Here is a 22,264-nt window from a genome sequence, read left to right as displayed (position 1 = left end):
GTTGTGGATGTCAGAATCATTTGTTGACTAAGTTGACAACACCTTGCGTAGGCTTCGACCTATTGGCCCACATGTGAGACTGCAAAAATGTGGCATATATTTAACCCATGTTTTCTAGAATTTACAACCCTTTTGCTGGGCCGGGTCAACATATAATTTTGCGTCAATGCGGCCCATTTTACAATCCATTTGCACTTTCTTGAAATACACGAATTAGCTGGTCTTTTTCTATATATAATGTTAGGTTAGAAGGAGCAATTAATATCAAAAAATAAATCGGAGCAACACATTATATATATAATTAAAAAGTTAGCGAGTTATTGCTCAAAAGAAAAATGAGTGTGCTATTATTACATTGGTCCTTAAAATCTTGACAAGCTTTTGTATGTGATCACTAGGATTTTCCTTGCCTGTGAGTCAAATACAACAAGGATTTTCCTTGCCAACTTCTGTTAAACATTTACTTTTAAAAGTTAATGAGATGTGGGATATTTTTATAATGTATATATAAGTCTTTATTAAATATATGATAATAGTAATAATATAAATATATATAATGTGGATAGAAGGGAAAACATAAACTAGACACAACATTATTATTCTTATATATAGATAAATAGAACAGAGATATTCGTTTTATTAAAACAATACATTGGGCTCCCTCATAACCCACAAGTATAGGGGATCGCAACAGTTTTCGAGGGTAGAGTATTCAACCCAAATTTATTGATTCGACACAAGGGGAGCCAAAGAATATTCTCAAGTATTAGCAGCTGAGTTGTCAATTCAACCACACCTGGAAACTTAGTATCTGCAGCAAGGTATTTAGTAGAAAAGTAATATGATAGTAATGGTAATGGTAGCAAAAGGTAACGATAGAAAAAGTAATGTTCTTGGTATTTTGTAGTGATTGTAACAATAGCAACGGAAAAGTAAATAAGCGAAGAACAATATATGGAAAGCTCGTAGGCAATGGATCGGTGATAGAGAATTATGCCAGATGTGGTTCATCATATAATAGTCATAACCTAGGGTGAGACAGAACTAGCTCCAATTCATCAATGTAATGTAGGCCTGTATTCTAAATATAGTCATACGTGCTTATGGAAAAGAACTTGCATGACATCTTTTGTCCTACCCTCCCGTGGCAGCGGGGTCCTAGCAGAAACTAAGGGATATTATGGCCTCCTTTTAATAGAGTACCGGACCAAAGAATTAACACATAGTGAATACATGAACTCCTCAAACTACTATTATCACCGGGAGTGGTCCCGATTATTGTCACTTCGGGGTTGCCGGATCATAACACATAGTAGGTGACTATAGACATGCAAGATAGGATCAAGAACTCACATATATTCATGAAAAAATTATAGGTTCAGATCTGAAATCATGGCACTCGGGCCCTAGTGACAAGCATTAAGCATAGCAAAGTCATAGCAACATCAATCTCAGAACATAGTGGATACTAGGGATCAAACCCTAACAAAACTAACTCGATTACATGATAAATCTCATCCAACCCATCACCGTCCAACAAGCCTACGATGGAATTACTCACACACGGTGGTGAGCATCATGAAATTGGTGATGGAGGATTGTTGATGATGGCGACGACGATGAATTCCCCTCTCCGGGGCCCCGAACGGACTCTAGATCAGCCCTCCCGAGAGGTTTTAGGGCTTGGCGACAGCTCCGTATCGTAAAACGTGATGAATACTTCTATCTTTTTTTCTCCCTAAAAGTGAATATATAGAGTTGGAGTTGAGATCGGAGGAGCTCCAGGGGGCCCACGAGGTAGGGGCGCGCCCACCACACTCATGGCTAGGGTGTAGGCCCCCTGGTCTTGATCTTTTGCCAGGATTTTTTATTATTTCCAAAAATAGTCTCCGTAAAGTTTCAGGTCATTCCGAGAACTTTTGTTTCTGCACTTAAATAACAACATGGCAATTCTGCTGAAAACAACGTCAGTCCAGGTTAGTTCCATTCAAATCATGCAAGTTAGAGTCCAAAACAAGGGCAAAAGTTTTTGGAAAAGTAGATACGACGGAGACGTATCAACTCCCCCAAGCTTAAACCTTTGCTTGTCCTCAAGCAATTCAGTTGATAAACTGAAAGTGATAAAGAAAAACTTTTACAAACTCGGTTTGCTCTTGTTTTTGTAAATATATAAAGCCAGCATTCAAGTTTTCAGCAAAGATTATAAACTAACCATATTCGCAATAACGCTTAGGTCTCGTGTTTACTCATATCAATGGCATAATCAACTAGCGAGCAATAGTAATAAATCTCGGATGACAATACTTTCTCAAAACAATCATAATATGATATGACAAGATGGTATCTCGCTAGCCCTTTCTGAGACCGCAAAACATAAATGCAGAGCACCTTTAAAGATCAAGGACTGACTAGACATTGTAATTCATGGTAAAAGAGATCCAGTCAAGTCATACTCAATGTAAACTAATAGTAATGAATGCAAATGATAGTGGTGCTCTCCAACTGGTGCTTTTTAATAAGAGGATGATGACTCAACATGAAAGTAAATATATAGGCCCTTCGCAGAGGGAAGCATGAATTTGTAGAGGTGCCAGAGCTCGATTTTAAAATAGAGATGAATAATATTTTGAGCGGTATACTTTCATTGTCAACATAACAACCAAGAGAAGGAGATATCTTCCATGCTACACACATTATAGGTGGTTCCCAAACAAAATGGTAAAGTTTATACTGCCCCTCCACCAACAGGCATCAATCCATGGCTTGCTTGAAAAAACGAGCGCCTCCAACTAACAAGCGTCCCGGGGGGGTTTGTTTGCAATTATTTTGATTTTATTTGCATAAAGCATGGGAGTGTGCATCCCGGTGACCAGCCATTTTCTCGTGAGTGAGGAGCGGACTCCACTCCTCTTGAGAATAACCCGCCTAACATGGAAGATACGGACAGCCCTAGTTGATACATGAGCTATTCGCGCATACAAAACAAAATGTTTATTTGAAGGTTTAGAGTTTAGCACATACAAATTTACTTGGAACGGTAGGTAGATACCGTATATAGGTCGGTATGTTGGACTCATATGGAATAACTTTGGGGTTTATGGAGTTGGATGCACAAGCAGTATTCCTGCTTAGTACAGGTGAAGGCTAGAAAAAGACTGGGAAGCGACCAGCTAGAGAGCGACAACAGTCATGAACATGCATTAAAATTAATCAGCACCGAATGCAAGCATGAGTAGGATATAATGCACCATGAACATAAATATCGTAGAGGCTATGTTGATTTTGTTTCAACTACATGCGTGAACATGTGCCAAGTCAAGCCACTCGAATCGTTCAAAAGAGGATACCACCCTATCATACCACATCACAACCATTTTGATAGCATGTTGGCACGCAAGGTAAACCATTATAAGCTCCTAGCTAATTAAGCATGGCACAAGAAACTATGATCTCTAGTTGTCATTGCAAACATGTTTATTCATAATAGTCTGAATCAGGAACGATGAACTAATCATATTTACAAAAACAAGAGAGGTCGAGTTTATAACAGCTTTTCTCATCTCGGTCCGTCCATCATATATCGTCATAATTGCCTTTCACATGCACGACTGAACGATGTGGATAATAATAATAATGCGTGTGCATTGGACTAAGCTGGAATCTGCAAGCATTCAATAAACAGGAGAAGGCAAGGCAATATGGGCTCTTTTGTCAGATCAACAATAATGCATATAAGAGCCACTTCAACAATTTAATTATGGTCTTCTCCTATCAACCCCCAAAGAAAAGAAAAGAAAAGAAATAAAACTATTTACACGGGAAAGCTCCCAACAAGCAAAAGAAGAACTGGAAATCTTTTTGGGTTTTCTTTTTAATTACTACTACAAGCATGGAAATTAAAACTAGCTAAAAGCTATAACTAATTTTTTGTTTTTTCTTAAGGTTTATTAAACACACAAGAAGAAAGCATAAAAAGAGAAAATAAACTAGCATGGATGATACAATGAAAAAGTATGAGCACCGACAACTAGCAATGAGTGTGTGAACATGAATGTAATGTCGGTGGGAAATATGTACTCCTGCAAGCTTACGCTTTTGGCCTAAGTTGGTCTAATGCCACGGATGGCCTGGCGGATATCCAAAGTTGTAGTTGGGGTCGTACTGAGATGCAGTAGTCATTGCATCGTGGGCTGCAGCTTGGAGGTGAGCTATCTCAGCTCTCCTCTTATACTCTTCCGCCTCCTCTCTGGTTATAGAATATCTCCCTTTTTCCTGAAAGTCAAAGAAAGTAGAAGCAGGGAGAGCGATGTGATAGGTGCGTCGTCTGTCAAAGATAAGTCGGTACTGGAGGAACTGATCATTCCTCTCAACAAACTGATGACAAACCATAGCCTCATAATCCAAATAAGCAGGAGGCAACTCAATATCATCCTCACGTATGGTTATACCAAGAAAATTAGCTATGCTGGTTGCATAAATTCCACCAAAGAAATCTCCATTAAATCTATTAAGATGCAATCTACGTGCAACAATGGCTCCCAAATTATAAGATTTATCTCCTAACACAACACTCCTAAGAATACTGAGGTCAGGGACACACATTTGACATTCTTCATCTTTACCGTTAGTGCATCCACCTATGAAGAGAGAAAAATAATGTATAGCAGGAAAGTGAATGCTCCCTATGGTAGCTTGTGCTATATCTCTAGATTCCCCCATAGTTATATTAGCAAGAAAATCTCTAAATTTAGATTTGCGAGGTTCACTAGCACTACCCCATTGTGGAAGTTTGCAAGCAGTGGTAAAATCCTCTAAGTCCATAGTATAAGAATTTTCATAGAGATCGAACAGGACAGTCTGAGAATTGCGTGAAGATGAAAATTCAAACCTCCTCACAAAGGAACTAGTGAGATAGTGGTACTGAGGGCATTTTTCTTCCTCGAAGCTCACAAGATCAACGTTACACAAATATGCGTTAAATTCTTCCTTAATTCCCGCTCGATCTATGAAGTCCTCAGAAGGCCATTCACAAGGCCGCACTGGAGCGTCCCTTGGTGGCTCATCATCAGCATCACGCATTGCAAGATTGGGTCCTTGTTTCCTTGAAGAACCACCTTGGTACATTTTCCTAAGGATATTTCTCCCTCTGAAAAATTTCTGAAATTTTTAGTAACTTCAAATAAAAGTGAGCCAAGCTCAACAAAATTGATAGCAACTACTCCTACAAGTTCCTAGAGCCTATATCATGCATTAGAACTACTTGGAACCATATTTATTTGACATGCAAGCTCAAAAACAGGGTCACCTAAGCAGCAAAAATATGCAATGAATAAAGCAATAGAACAAAAACTAATTGGACCAATGGAGGAGTCACATACCAAGGAACAATCCCCCAAAGCAGTTTTGTGAGAGGTTCTTAGAGCAAGGAGATCGAAAATCGCAGCAAAATGAGCTAGAACTCGTGCTTGAGCTGGATATTGGTGTTTGTGGGAGAAAGAAGGAGTGTGTTGGTGCAGGAATAAGTGGAGGAGGGCCACCGTGGGCCCACGAGGCAGGGGGCGCGCCCTCCACCCTCGTGGCCAGGTGGATGCCCCCCTGCTGTGTTCTCAGTGCCAAATAGTCTCAAATATTCTAGAAAAAATCATATTTAAATTTCAGGGCATTTGGAAAACTTTTATTTTCGGGGTATTTTTATATTGCACGGATAATTCGATAACAGACAAAAAATACCATTCTTATTTTATTTAATATAAATAACAGAAAGTAAAAGGAGGGTACAGAGAGTTGTGTTTTCTAAATTCATCCATCTCATGATCATCAAAAGGAATCCATCAACAAGGTTGATCAAGTCTTGTTAACAAACTCATTCCGAATAACATGGAACTGGAGAATTTTCGAATAACGCTAGGTTACCTCAACGGGGATATGCACATCCCCAACAATAAGAATATCATATTTCTTCTTGACAGTAGGAAGAGGAAATTCAAAACCTTCAAAAATAATCGATGGAATTTTTCCAATAGAATTGATACTATGAACTTGAGGTTGTTTCCTCGGAAAGTGTACTGTATGCTCATTACCATTAACATGAGAAGTGACATTGCCCTTGTTGCAATCAATAACAACCTCTGCAGTATTTAAAAAGGGTCTTCCAAGAATAATAGACATACTATCATCCTCGGGAATATCAAGAATAACAAAGTCCGTTAAAATAGTAACATTTGCAACCGCAACACGCACATCCTCACAAATACCGACAGGTATAGCAGTTGATTTATCAGCCATTTGCAAAGATATTTTAGTAGGTGTCAACTTATTCAAATCAAGTCTACGAGATAAAGAGAGAGGCATAACACTAACACCGGCTCCAAGATCACATAAAGCAGTTTTAACATAGTTTCTTTTAATGGAGCATGGTGGGTACTCCTGGATCTCTAAGTTTCTTTGGTATTCCACCCTTAAAAGAATAATTAGCAAGCATGGTGGAAATTGTAGCTTCCAGTATCTTTCTTTTATTAGTAACAATATCTTTCATATACTTAGCATAAGGATTCATTTTGAGCATTTCAGTTAATCGCATACGCAAAAAGATAGGTCTAATGATTTCAGCAAAGCGCTCAAAATCTTCATCATCCTTTTTCTTGGATGGTTTGGGAGGAAAAGGCCTGGGATTTTGAACCCAACGCTCTCTTTCTTTACCATGTTTCTGTAGCGCCCCGAGACCGTTGCGCCAGGTGTCTTCCAGTTATTCGCTGTTGTTGCCTTGTCATTTGTTTGCGTGTCATGCATTTCATATCATGCCATCATGTGCATCGCATTTGCATACAAGTTCGTCTCATGCATCTGAGCATTTTCCCCGTTGTCCGTTTTGCAATCCGGCACTCCTATGTCATCCGGCATCCCCTTTTGTCTCTTTTCGTGTGCGGGTGTTAAACTTTATCGAAATGGACCGAGATTTTCCAAGCGGCCTTGGTACACTACCGGTAGACCACCTGTCAAGTTTCGTGCCATTTGGAGTCCGTTTGATACTCGAACGGTTAACCGAGGAACCATAAAGGCTTCGTGTGTGTTGCAGCCCAACACCCCTCCAAAGTGGCCCAAAACCCATCTAAACCACCTCCGTCCTCTCGACCGTTCGATCATGATCGCGTGGCCGAGAACCGCACCTTATTTGGACAATCCTAGCTCCCTCTACCTATAAATATGTGCCTCCCCCCGAAAATTCGCGGTGCAAACCCATGATCCACTCCTCCCCGCGCCACCGGACATGTCCGTTCGCCATCGGACGCGTCCACCGCCACCGCCACATCGCTCTGGCCAATCCGAGCATGCCACGTCAGCTCCGCCGCCTCCCGCACCCACTCAGGCGCTGCCACGTGTCCATCCGCCGTCCTTCCACCGCCGCCACGGCCCGCGGAGCCCATTCGGGGACCGCGCGAGCCCGTACGCGCCGCCGCCCGGCCCGAGCGTCGCCCATCGCCAGCGCCTCACGCGTCGTCGTCCTTGCTCCGCCGCCGCCTTCGCGTGTCGCCGTCGACCAACTCTGGCGACCGGAACCCCGTTGATGCTCTTCGCTACCTCACCTCCACGTCACCTGTGCCGCCCAGACGCCTCACTCCCGAGCGTCGCCCGACGCCAGCGCCACCGAGTCCGCCCGCCATTGAGCTCGCCGGTCAGAGCCGCCGTCTGCCGCACGCCGCCTCTCGCCCTCCCCGGGATGGGTTCCTCGGGCCAAGATCCGTGCGGGTCCAACCGGATCCGGCCACCTGCACCGTTCGCTGGCCTTCCCCGCGCCCCAAGCTCGCCGGAGCTCATCGTTGACCGTCGGGCGCCACCGCCCTGCCTCCCCGGTCCCTATCGGGATCGGGAGAAGGACGCCAGGCCTCCCGCTGGCCTCGTGGGCCGCAGCACACCTCCGGCCCATCTCCACCGGCCCTCTTTGCCTTTTTCCTTCCTGGGCCGAAGCCCATGGTGAGCTACCCTCTAACCTCCGCCCGAGTGAATTTTAGTTATCCTGCGTGCGCCCCTTTTTTTACTAAGTCCCTGTCATGTCATCTCATATGTGCAGTTTGTGATGAGTGTATCTATGTGCATGCTTGTCCGAATTGAGTGTATGATATATCAAAATGTTCATCATGATGTTCTCTTCATTTCATTCCATTGCACCATGCTTGTTTGAGTCCATCTTGACGCCCAAATTGTTGTTGCAAGAGTGCTATAAAATGTTAGTTTTTGTTTCTTAATAGATTTTAAGCATTTGTCATTTTTTCCATGATTATTGTGTGCTGCATATGAACTTGAGCTCTACATATGTTTTGGGCTATGCCATGCCATCTTTACAGGGGTGTATGCCATGTATTTTTTGTGATCAATGTGGTGACTAGCACATGCATGCAAAGTAGCTCTCGTGATATTGCTGTTTTCAGGGACTTTTGTTGTATGCTTTGAGTAGATTCATGGCATGCCTTGCTTTTCTATGTCATTTTCCTGTAGCATGTTGTTATCCTGCTCTAAACATTGCTTCCTGATGTTAAATCCTGACATGTTATTTTCACTAAGTCTGTGAAGCTGATATCTTTTGCACTTTTCCCATGCTTGTTTGAACCTGCTATTGTGTGATTTAGCCATAGCTCAGTGTTCATATTTTGTCAAGCATCTTGAGTAGATCACTGCCATGTGCTTGTTACTATGTTAGAGTGCAGTAGCTTAGTTTGTTGTTGCATTATTGATGGCATCGTGCTGTTAATCGCAGAATAGTGCCATTATTGTTTTGTTTGCCATTTGCAAACCGTGCATCCGATTCCGGTGATCTTTATATCGATTTCGACCGAAATCAACTCATATTTCTAGTGGTGCACTTGGTTTGCCAAGTTGAGGCCTGGTTCAATCTTTTTCCTTCCGGAGCACGCATATGCATTGATAGCACATCCCGCATATCATGCCATGTTTTGCATCATGTTGCTTGCGCATTGCACCGTGGTTGATTGTGGTTGTCCTTGCGTGTGTTCTTGCCTTGGGTAGAGCCGGGAGACGAGTTCGTGATCGAGGATCCCGTTGAGTACGCTTACGAGGATCAAGCTTTCGTTAACTCGGAGAACTTTGCAGGCAAGATGACCATACCCTCGAAATCACTTCTATCTTTGCTTGCTAGTTGCTCCCTCTATTGCTATGCCGCGATGCCTACCACTTGCTATAACATGCCTCCCATATTGCCATGTCAAGCCTCTAACCCACCTTACCTAGCAAACCGTTGTTTGGCTATGTTACCGCTTTGCTCAGCCCCTCTTATTGCGTTGCTAGTTGCAGGTGAAGATGGAGTTTGTTCCATGTTGGAACATGGATATTTTGGGATACCACAATATCTCTTATTTTAATTAATGCATCTATACAATTGGTAAAGGGTGGAAGGCTCGGCCTTATGCCTGGTGTTTTTTTCCACTCCTGCTGCCCTAGTTCCCGTCATACCGGTGTTATGTTCCTTCATTTTGCGTTCCTTACACAGTTCGGTTATAATGGGAACCCCTTGATAGTTCGCCTTGAATAAAACTCCTCCAGCAAGGCCCAACCTTGGTTTTACATTTGCACTAACAACCTATGACCTTCCCTTGGGTTTTCGCGAGCCCGAGGGTCATCTTTATTTTAACCCCCCCCCCCCCGGGGCCAGTGCTTCTCTAAGTGTTGGTCCGACCTAAGCGATGCCCGCCGCCCCCTGGGCAACCAGGGTCTATGCCAACCCGACGTCTTGCTCATCCGGTGTGCCCTGAGAACGAGATATGTGTAGCTCCTATCGGGATTTGTCGGCACATTTGGGCGCCTTTGCTGGTCTTGTTTTACCATTGTCGAAATGTCGTGTAACCGGGATTCCGAGTCTGATCGGGTCATCCTGGGAGAAGGAATATCCTTCTTTGACCGTGAGAGCTTGTGATGGGCTAAGTTGGGACACCCCTGCAGGGTTTTGAACTTTCGAATGCCGTGCCCGCGGTTATGGGCAGATGGGAATTTGTTAATGTCCGGTTGTAGAGAACTTGACACCTCACTTAAATAAAATGCATCAACCGCGTGTGTAGCCGTGGTGGTCTCTTTCCGGCGCAGTCCGAGAAGAGAACACGGTGTTGGTGTTATGCTTGATCGTAAGTAGATTCAGGATCACTTCTTGATCACTTCTAGTTCATGACCGTGCTTTGCTTCTCTTCTCGCTCTCATTTGCGTAAGTTAGCCACCATATATGCTAGTGCTTGCTGCAGATCCACCTCACTACCTTTTCCTACCCATAAGCTTAAATAGTCTTGATCGCGAGGGTCTGAGATTGCTGAGTCCCCATGACTCACAAATTACTTCCAAAACTAGTTGCAGGTGCCGTTGATACCAGTGTAGATGACGCAACCGAGCTCAAGGAGGATCTCGATGAAGATCATGTTTGTTGTGTTGTTTCGTTCCAGTTGATCAGTAGTGGAGCCCAGTCGGGGCGATCGGGGATCTTTTGCATTAGGGGTTGTCTTTCTTTATTTGGTTTCGTAGTCGGACCTTGATTGTATCTGGATGTTGTAATGCTATTTTTATGTATTGTGTGAAGTGGCGATTGTAAGCCAACTCTTTATCCCTTTCTTATTCAGTACATGGGATGTGTAAAGATTACCTCTCTTGTGACATGCCTACTATGTGGTTATGCCTCTAAGTCATGCTCCGACACGTGGGAGATATAGCTGCATCGTGGGTGTTACAAGTTGGTATCAGAGCCTTCCCCGACTTAGGAGCCCCCTGCTTGATCGAATCGCTGGCGTTGTTGAGTCTAGAAAAATGTTTTGAGTCTTATAGGATTATATATATCGGAGAGTATGATTCTTTTTACTCCTCAGTCCCTTCGTCGCTCTGGTGAGGCTTCCTGACATAGAGTTTTCACTCTTCTCTTCTCAAATTTCACTAAAAAAATTTAGGATCACGCGGGTATCTTGGAATTGTTCCGATGGTTTTGGGACAAGAACATTGTTCTTGGTAGCTCCTGACATTTAGGGGTTGTGGCAGTGTCCCGGGGAGTTGAGCTCTGAGGTGTTGTCATCACAATTTTATCGTTATAGTTCTGGAATACCTGAGTTCGCCGACATCGAAAATCTCTTTTATGCAGTTTTTGGTGAGATAACCTCGACGCCACCCAGTACTGGGGCGGGAGTTCGGGAGTATTGCCATAACTCATATAACGGATGCTTTTCAAAGGTTGAAGTAAATGATTTCCGAAGGTTTCTTGGTTATGTGTTGAAGGATGGATACAGCTGGATGTAGGATTTGCTAGTTTTGGGTGAGATATTATGCTTCCCCTGTATCCCCAACACCTGATTGCATAACCAGAAAGTTTCGGTAGTTTATAAGTGGGAATTCAAGTAGCTCCTAGGATATCTTTCCGACAGATGCATGATATGAGATTGGGGTTCGACGTCTAGTGGTCCGCCCATCCACGGTCGGTTTTACAGTGGTCTCGTTGTGTCTTAAGGAGTCCTTGGCTATGCTGACTCAGGGACACTTCGTATGTCATGTGCACTGCCTTGTACATGATGGTGCTATACGATCGAGCCCGTGTGGGCACCACCACAAAAACTTCGGATGAAATCTCTATCATATGTTTGTTCTGGCTTATTTTGCAAGCCAATACTTTGTTTTGTTTTCAGTTGTGGTATTCGAGTTGCTTCAATGTCAAATGTTGATTCCATACCTTTTCCAAGCGGTGTTCTCATATTCCTATGTGAATATTATTCCTTCTTGATCTTCGAGATTGTCATGTCAATCCTTTTCAACCGGCGTGTTATTCTCTTCAAGATGATCCTATCATTTGTCTCATCCGCAAGATCAACTCCAAGTCTTCTCAACGTTATTTGTTTCATCCATCCCAAGTTGCCTTTGTTTTCCCACCCTCCCACCCTTTTTCTTCAAGGACTCGGATTTCTTAATCAAGTACCCTTTTATTGATGTGAAGTCTCTCCATTCTTTTCCGTCAATGTTCTTATCCGGTGATTCTCAGGAAGATACTAACGGAGCTTCAAGTTCATCATTCTTCGTTCTATTTCTTCTTCGGTGTATTCAAGTCAAGCTTTGTCGATCATATCCTTTCCTCATCTTTAAATGTTTTCTCAAGCCGGTGCACCTCATAATCATTGCCCGTTTGCTATTCAATTGTTCCGGAGTGCTGAAGATATCTCGAAGATTCATGTTTCCACTCTGCATTCGTTCAAGCTTCAAGCCATTTAATTCAACCAGCGCATTCTCTCATTTAAATCGTTAAACGGTGTATCTTTTGAGTGGGCCCTAACCCACAGGTCTTTTTCTAGGATCTTACCTGACTCTTCTAATTTTCCCGGAGCTATCCTCAAATTTTCTCGAAGTTTGACATAAGAATGAGTTATCATCAGTCAAATGCCTTTCTCCAAGATCTTTCAAATTCTTTTCATTGTTGTTTCAACCTTTCTATTCTTCATTATTCCGGAGTGTCTCAACAATTTGGTGGTGTTCTTCTCGTCATTCTCGGATTTGAAGACCGAAGAGGAGTTCCTCTTAAATCCTTACCCGTTCTTCCAAAGATCCATGGTTCTAACGTTATGCCATCCTCTCATAATTTATTTTCGATTGTGAGAATTCTTTTCTCTCATCCGGAGCAATTCAGGTGTATTTTTCAGTTTGATTCTTCGGAGCCCATCATCTCAGGATTATTCATACCAGCTTTCATCTCTAGTTCTCCAAATATTACAGGTGCATCGATCAAAAATTCTCTAATCAGTTCATGATCTTTTCGTTCTCTTGTATCTAAATTCTCTCAAGTATATTCATTTATTCTCTAATTCTTCCTGGTGTTTTCCTTATCTTTTCTTTGTTCATTTTAATTCTTACGGTGGTTCATTCAAGTTTTCTTTTCCTTCATTATCATATCAATTTATTCGTTCTTTCCAAAATCCTACCGGTGGTTCGTTGAAGACCTACCCAAGTTCTCACTATATCTATCTTAATTCTTTCTATGAGAATAAGTAGTATGCCAAATCCGTTCCTTGTCATCAATTTAGTTGATGAAGGATAAGCATAATGTAATTCTTATTCTTGTTTCATCGAGTATATCCAATTCCTGCTTTCCGCGGTGGTTCATCATATCACATTCTCGGTTCGAGATGATTTATCTTTTCGTCCGGAGTTCCAAGTTTCCGCTTTATCTCGTCGCAAAGCTCCATCTAATCATTGCGAGGCCTCAATCTTATTCTTTCATCCTTCACTTCTTTTGATCATTCTTTTGTTACCGGAGTTCTTTATGGAGGCTCTACATGATGGTTCATAAAGGATTTAATTCCTTCTTGAAGTGTTCGTCGAGATTCTTTTCAGAGGAGTTCAAGCATTCTTCGTCTTGCATCCCAGAGTCCAATTCGTTCTATCTTATCTTTCCAAGTGGTGTTACGTGATTCGTGATAATTTTCCTTCGTGTTTCATGATTCACAAGTTATCAATAATGAGGTATTTTAAATCCATCAATCCCGTCATTGGAGTTATCTTGGGTTATATTTCACCTAAAGCTTCTCCTAAGGGATTGTGCTATTTATGGTGCTCATAAATGACCCAAGTTCTTCATTTATCCTCCTGGTGAAATAAGCTTCTCGTCTCCTTGTTCCTATCAATCCAATCTATTGTTTCCGCTAGTGGCAGAATTTCACCTCATAATTTTGAGTTGTCTTCCATAAGCCCACATCAAGATTATCCTTTCGTTGTGATAATCCAACAACTGCGTTCTAGCATTTGTTGTAAGCGTGCTCTACCAAGATCTTGTTTTCTCCTCTGTTCATTCCATTCCATCCTCTCATTTGTTCCGGAAGCATTGCGATGTTGCTCTCTTCAAACCATCTTCTTGTTTTGTCAAGATCATTTTCTTTCCTTTGCTTATCCATTTAACCGGAGTGTTGTGCCCTCTCCTCAAGTTCTTTTCATCTTACCACTTTTCAATCGGAGTGCTACCCGAATTTGTTCTTCCTTGTTCCTCTTTCCTAACGGAATGTTTTCAACTTCGTTCATCTCTGTTGTATTATTATCTCTAAATGGTTTAACCTTTCAAGGTTCTTTGGTTTCACTCGGTTGTCAAAGAAGCAACTTAGTTTTACCTCTTATCTTCCTCTTCCGTTTTCCCTCCGGTGCCATCCTAGATCTCGGGACGAGATCCTCTCGTAGTGGTGGAGTGTTGTAACACCCCAAGACTGTTGCGCCAGGTGTCTTCCAGTTATTCGATGTTGTTGTCTTGTCATTTGTTTGCGTGTCATGCATTTCGTATCATGTCATCATGTGCATCGCATTTGCATACATGTTCGTCTCATGCATCCGAGCATTTTCCCCGTTGTCCGTTTTGCAATCCGGAACTCCTATGTCATCCGGTGTCCCCTTTTGTCTCTTTTCGTGTGCAGGTGTTAAACTTTCTTGGAATGGACCGAGATTTGCCAATAGACCTTGGTACACTACCGTAGACCGCTTGTCAAGTTTCGTGCCATTTTGGAGTCCGTTTGATACTCCAACGGTTAACCGAGGAACCGTAAAGGCCTTGTGTGTGTTGCAGCCCAACAACCCACCAATGTGGCCCAAAACCCATCTAAACCCCGTTCATCCTCTCGGCCATTCGATCACGACCGCGTGGCCGAAAACCGCACCTCATATGGACTCTCCTAGCTCCCTCTACCTATAAATATGTGCCTCCCCCCGAAAATTCGCGGTGCAAACCCTTGATCCACTCCTCCCCGCGCCACCAGACATGTCCGTCCGCCGTCGGACGCGTCCACCGCCGCCGCCACATCGCTCTGGCCAATCCTAGCATGCCACGTCAGCTCCACCACCTCCCGCACCCACTCAAGCGCCGCCACGTGTCCACCCGCTAAGTCTGCGCCCTTTTGGCTCTTGATCAATAGGGGACTTTTGTTCTATGCTTTGAGTAGATTCATTACATGCCTTTGTTTGCTATGATATGTTCCTGTAGCATGTTGTTTGCTTGTTCTCAACATTGCTTCCTGATGTTAATTCCTGGCATGTTAGTATTTTCGCCAAGTCTGTGAAGCTGATATCTTTTGCACTTTTGCCATGCTTGTTTGAACCTGCTCTTGTGTGATTTAGCTGTATCTCAGTGTTCATCTTTTGTCAAGCATCTTGCGTAGATCACTGCCATGTGCTTTGTTGCTTTGTTGGAGTGCAGTAGCTTAGTTTATTGTTGCATTCTAGATGGCATCGTGCTATTAGTCGCAGAATTGTGCCATTCTTGTTTTGCTTGCCATTTGCAAACCGTGCATCCGATTCCGGTGATCTTTATATCGATTTCGACCGAAATCATCTCATCTTTCCATCAGCACTCTTGGTATGCCAAGTTGGTGCCTTGATCAATCTTTTCCTTCTGGAGCACGCATATGCATTGCATATCACATCCCGCATATCATGCCATGTTTTGCATCATGTTGCTTGCGCATTGCACCGTGGTTGATTGTTTTTTCCTTTGCTCGTGTTCTTTCCTTGGGTAGAGCCAGGAGATGAGTGCGTGATAGAGGAACCCATTGAGTATGCTTACGAGGATCAAGCTTTCGTCAACTCAGAGAACTTTGCAGGCAAGATGACCATACCCTCGAAATCACTTCTATCTTTGCTTGCTAGTTGTTCGCTCTATTGCTATGCCGCGTTACCTACCATTTGCTATATCATGCCTCCCATATTGCCATGTCAAGCCTCTAACCCAGCTTTCCTAGCAAATTGTTGTTTGGCTATGTTACCGCTTTGCTCAGCCCCTCTTATAGCGTTGTTAGTTGCAGGTGAAGATGGAGTTTGTTCCTTGTTGGAACATGGTTATTGTTGGGATATCATTATTATATCTTGTTTACCTTAATGCATCTATACAATTGGTAAAGGGTGGAAGGCTCGGCCTTTTTCCTGGTGTTTTGTTCCAGTCTTGCCGCCCTAGTTTCCGTCATACCGGTGTTATGTTCCTTGATTTTGCGTTCCTTATGCGGTTGGGTTATAATGGGAACCCCTTGACAGTTCGCGTTGAATAAAACTCCTCCAGCAAGGCCCAACCTTGGTTTTACCATTTGCCACCTAAGCCTTTTTCCCTTTGGTTCTGTGGACTCAAGGGTCATCTTTATTTTAAACCCTCGTGCCAGTGCTCCTCATAGTGTTGGTCCAAACTAGAGCCCTTTGCAGCGCCACCTCGGGGAAACTTGAGGTTTGGTTTTAGTTGTATGGATTGCTTATCCGGTGTGCCCTGAGAATGAGATATGTGCAGCTCCTATCGGGATTTGTCGGCACATTCGGGTGGCTTTGCTAGTCTTGTTTTACCACTGTTGAAATGTCTTGTAACCGGGATTCCGAGTCTGATCGGGTCTTCCTGGGAGAAGCAATATCCTTCGTTGACCGTAAGAGCTTGTGATGGGCTAAGTTGGGACACCCCTGCAGGGTTTTGAACTTTCGAAAGCCGTGCCCGCGGTTATGGGCAGATGGGAATTTGTTAATATCCGGTTGTAGAAAACCTGACACATAACTTAATTAAAATGAATCAACCGCGTGTGTAGCCGTGATGGTCTCTTTTCGGCGGAGTCCGGGAAGAGAACACAGTCTTGTGTTATGCTTGAACGTAAGTAGTTTCAGGATCACTTCTTGATCATTTCAGCTTCTCGACCGTGCTTTGCTTCTCTTCTTGCTCTCTTTTGCGTAAGTTAGCCACCATACATGCTAGCGCTTGCTGCAGCTCCACCTCACTACCTTTTCCTACCTTTAAGCTTAAATAGTCTTGATCACGAAGGTGTGAGATTGCTGAGTCCCCGTGACTCACAGATACTTCCAAACAGATGCAGGTGCCGATGATGCCAGTGCAGGGGATGCTACCGAACTCAAGTGGGAGTTCGACGAGGATTCGGGCCGTTATTATGTGTCTTTTCCGGATGATCAGTAGAGGAGCCCAGTTGGGGAGATCGGGGATCTAGCATTTGGGGTTGTCTTTATTTATGTTGGTTCCGTAGTCGGACCTTGATTGTATTCTGGATGATGTATTATATATTTATGTATTGGGTGAAGTGGCGATTGTAAGCCAACTCTTTATCCCTTTCTTATTCAGTACATGGGATATGTAAAGATTACCCCTCTTGCGACATGCCTACCATGCGGTTATGCCTCTAAGTCGTGCTCCGACACGTGGGAGATATAGCCACATCGTGGGTGTTACATAGAAGTAGTACAAGCTAGAAAAGAATGTGAGATGTAACCTATATCACACTCCTAAGTTAAATGTGTCTTATGATAAGTGATTGTTGCAGGTTACACAACAGAAGTACTTTGATGTAAGAACATGGTGTGATAGACAGATATTGTATGTTCTAGAAATAGGAACATGTATCTTATTCACAAGTATAATGTGTAAAGTAAGCAGATGGAATTTAACAAAATTAGAAGCAGTACAAGCTAGACATCATACATAACATGCAACCACATATAACAGTGCCAAGTTAGAGGGAGCACCTGTGATGGTGCACTAGGGGAGACGTGCTCATCATCAGCACAGCTACGTTGAGAGTCTATGCATGTGTTGTCTTGGAAATCATCTTGGAAGGATGGAGAACTAGAATCTGTAGAGGCCTTTAGTTTGGAAGGAGCACCTTTATCCGCTGCCTTGCTAACTTCCTTCCGCTTTATTGATTTTGAATTGTCAAGTAAAACCGACAAGAAAAAGCAATAAAATTCACTCTTCGGAACACATTCATGCATCATACTGACAATCACTACTTTGATGTAAGGCAAACACATGATACCAGGATGGAATAATACGAAAAACAGGATGGCATGGCATATTCACAACTGTTTGTGTAAACTAAGCAGAAACCATTTCAACAAATAAGAAGCAATGCAAGCTAGACACCACATGAAAGATGCAACCAATATGACTCTGCCAAGTTAAAAGCTTCCCATCATAAATGTGTAACACCCTCGATGCGACTATAGCTCCCACGTGTTGAGGCACGACTTAGAGACATAATCGCATTGAAGGCATATGTCGCAAGCTAGGCAATCTTCACAACATACCATGTAATATGAATAATAAAGGGGAGAACATAGTTGGCTTACACTCGCCACGTCAATCAAGAACATAAATAACATTACATCATCCAAAACACTCATGGCCCGACTATGGCACCAAAATAGAAGAGAACCCAACATGCAACACGGTCCCAATCACCCCCAACTGGGCACCACTACTGATCGTCGGGAAAAGAAACATAGTAACGCTGAGAGTCCTCGTCGAACTCCCACTTCAGCTCGTACGCGTCACCTGGAGCGGAATCACCTGGACCTGCATCTGGTGTAATAGGAATCTGTGAGCCACAGGGACTCAGCAATCTCGCACCCTCGTGATCAAGACTATTTAAGCTTATAGGAAGGGTAAGGCAAATATATGTGGAGCTGCAGCAAGCGACTAGCATAAATGGTGGCTATCTTATTCGCAAAAGAGAGCGAGAAGAGGAGGCAAAGCGCGAGCATGAAAACTAGAGGAACAACCTGCGCAAGCATTACACCAACACCGTGTCCACTTCCCGGACTCCGCCGAGAAGAGGCCATCACGGTAACACACTCAGTTGATTCATTTTAATTAATTAAGGTTCAAGTTATCTACAACCGGACATTAACAAATTCCCATCTGCCCATAACCGCGGGCACGGCTTTCGAAAGTTCAATCCCTGCAGGGGAGTCCCAACTTAGCCCATGACAAGCTCTCATGGTCAACGAAGGAATAGACCTCCTCCCAAGACGTTCCGATCAGACTCGGTATCTCGGTAACTCAAGACACTTCGACAGGCTAAAACAAGACCAGCAACACCGCCCGGATGCGCCGACAAATCCCGATAGGAGCTGCACATATCTCTTTCTCAGGGCACACTCAGATGAGCAAGACGTCGGGTAGGCCAGCCCAGAGTTGCCCCTGGTAGCCCCGGACATCGCTCGGTTGGACCAACACTCAGAGGAGCACTGGCCCGGGGGGGTTAAAATAAGATGACCCTTGAGTCTGCAGAACCCAAGGGAAAGAAAAGGCTAGGTGGCGAATGGTAAGACCAATGTTGGGTATTGCTGGAAAAGCTTTAATCAAGGCGAAATATCAAGGGGTTCCCATTATAACCCAACCGCGTAAGGAACGCAACAATCCGGGAACATAACACCGATATGACGGAAACTAGGGCGGCAAGAGTGGAACAAAACACTAGGCGAGAGGCCGAGCCTTCCACCCTTTACCAAGTATATAGATGCATTAAGATAACATAGCAATATAATGATATCCCAACAAGTAAATAAATGTTCCAACAAGGAACGCCTCCAATCTTCACCTGCAACTAGCAACGCTATAAGAGGGGCTTAGCAAAGCGGTAACATAGCCAATCGACGGTTTGCTAGGACCATGGTGGGTTAGAGGTTCAACATGGCAATTGGGAGGCTGACAAGCAAAAGGTAGGCATCGTAGCATTGGCATAGCAAAAGAGCGAGCAGACTAGCATAGCAAAGATAGTAGTGATTTCGAGGGTATGATCATCTTGCCTGCACAGTTGTCAGAGTTGACTGGATCCTCAAAAGCAAACTCAACGGGCTCCTCGTTAGCGAACTTGTCTCCCGGCTCTACCCAAACAAGACAAACAAGCCACAAGGATACAATCAACCACGTGCAAACTCAAACAACACAATGCAAAGAAGATATGCTATGCGGGATGCGATGCGGGATGCCAAATGCAAGATATGACAGGAAATGCATGAACCTGGCCTCAGCTTGGAATTCCAAGTGTGCCACTGGAAATATGAGATGAAATCGCTTGAAAACGATATAAAGAACGCCGGAATCGGAGTTACGGTTTGGAAATGGCAAGCGATTCAAAAATGGCACCGGTCTACGATTTACAGCAAGTAGGCATCTAAATGCAACGAGATGAACATGCTACAGCACCCAAACATGACAACAAAATACAGGGCATGGATTCACACAAGATGCGTAACAAAAGACTAGCACTAAGCCACGGCCAATTCATCCATTAGGAGGTTCAAACAAGCATGGTAAAAACGCAAATGCAAAACAGATCTCAGACTTAGTGAAATTAACACTTGTCTGAAATTTCAGATCATGAAGCCCTCTTCGGAGCATCAAAACAACATGATACATTACCTGATTAAGACAAGTAAGAACATGGAATGGAGCTACTCAACAAGCTTAACAAAAGACCCAAAGTGACCTGGGGCCAAAAGGGTTCACAAAATATACTAACGGGCACACAAACATAGCTAAAACACAATCAGTTTTCAGACTTAGTGAAAACTGAGACATGCTGAAATATAACTCACGAAGGCATGTAAACGAGCTCGATGCACTCACTACGGTGCAAGTCATGGCAAGGCAAGCATACATCCATTAATAAGACACAAAATTCTAGGTAGACATGGCAAGAACAATGGCATAGCATGCACGGATCAACTACAATAACATCGGCAAAATCGCAAACGAGTTGACGATCTGCCCAGATTCACAACGAAGCAAAAGTAGAGCTCTATTGACTCAAGCTAGGTTGCTCGAAAATTACAAGTAAAGACATGTATGGATAGAGCATCATATGATTAACAAAACTCCTTTAATGATCATCCTCAAAAGAGGCACGGATCACTAGGAAACAAGCTGAACATATGGCATCATGAACTAAATAATCCCAGACTTAGTGAAAACTACTAAGTCCCTGAAAACAGATTCACCGGGTGCCTCACTTTGCAAGCTTGCATAAGTCAGCACACACATCCTAAAAATGCATCGGTTGCACCTCTCGAAAGAAAACAAAATCCTTAACAAAACATATGAATGACTCACAGGCATATCATGCACACAATAATTATGGCAAAAATGACAAAAGTCTAAGATGAACTAGCAGATCTGACAATTAACTCACGAAGGCCTCTTCTAACAGCATTTCGGGCATCAAGATGAACTCAAATGAAAATGACGCAATGGAATGAAATGATGTACTCATCTAGGCGAACATTCTGACATGCTATATGCCCAAATCGGAGCTAAGGATGCAAAGTTACGGGGCCTCGAACAGGAGCATATGGAGTAAAAAATTCTAGGGACTTAGCAAAAAAAACAACCTCTGGATCTGGATCTAGGGTTCGCACGGAAACCGAGGACGACCGGCGCTGCACTGTTCACCGGTCGGGGCGGAAGCCGAGGACGACCGGCACCGGAGCCGGTGGAGATCGCCGGCGAGGGAGAAGAAGGCCGGGGCGGCGAGGGTGGCCGCGGGGGGGCGGCGCTCGCCGTGGAGGGAGGTGGCGGAGCTCCGGCCACCGGAGTCGAGTGGCGGGGCGGCGGGGCGCTCCGGCCACCGGAGTTGATGGACGGGGCGGCGGGGCGCTCCGGCCGCCGGAGTTGAGGAAGGAGGCGGCGGGGCGCTCGCAGGAGGAGCCGGGCGGCGGGGCGAAGAAGACGGGCCGCGGGGGCCGACTTCGGGCTCCCCGGTCCGCGGCGGCGGCGAGGTGGCGGCTGCCACGTGGCGCGGCTTGATTGGTGGCGGCGGGCGGTGGCGGACACGTCCGGCCCAAATCGGACATGTCCGTCGGCGGGAGGTGCGGCGGATCTGAGATTTTTAGGGTTTCAGGGAGAGGGGAGATCCGAAAACGGAGGGGGTGTATTTATAGGCATAAGTGGAGCTAGGAGAGTCCAAATGAGGTGCGGTTTTCGGCCACGCGATCGTGATCGAATGCTCTAGGACATGGAGCAGAGTTTGGTGGGTTTTGGGCCAAATTGGAGGGGTGTTGGGCTGCAACACCCATGAGGCCTTTTCGGTCCCTCGGTTAACTGTTGGAGTATCAAACGAAGTCCAAATGATACGAAACTTGACAGGCGGTCTACCGGTAGTAAACCAAGGCCGCTTGGCAAGTCTCGGTCCAATCCGGAAATGTTTAATACCCACACACGAAAGAAAGCTAGAAATGACCACCGAAGGAGAACGAAGCGCCGGAATGCAAAACGGACAACGGGGAAAATGCTCGAATGCATGAGACGAACACGTATGAAAATGCAATGCACATGATGACATGATATGAGATGCATGACAACGACAACAACACACGGAGACGAAACCCAAACCCGAGGAAATAAATATAACTTAACGCCAGAAACGGCAAGAGTTGGAGTACAAATAGGGAAAGTTACATCCGGGGTGTTACAAAATGGCATTTCAACAAATTAGAAGCAGCGCCTGCTATA

Source organism: Triticum urartu, chromosome 6 (assembly GCF_003073215.2).
Source record: "Triticum urartu cultivar G1812 chromosome 6, Tu2.1, whole genome shotgun sequence".
NCBI classification, from domain to species: domain Eukaryota; kingdom Viridiplantae; phylum Streptophyta; class Magnoliopsida; order Poales; family Poaceae; genus Triticum; species Triticum urartu.
The sequence above is the reverse complement of the archived record's forward strand: the minus strand, read 5'-3'. Positions refer to the sequence as shown.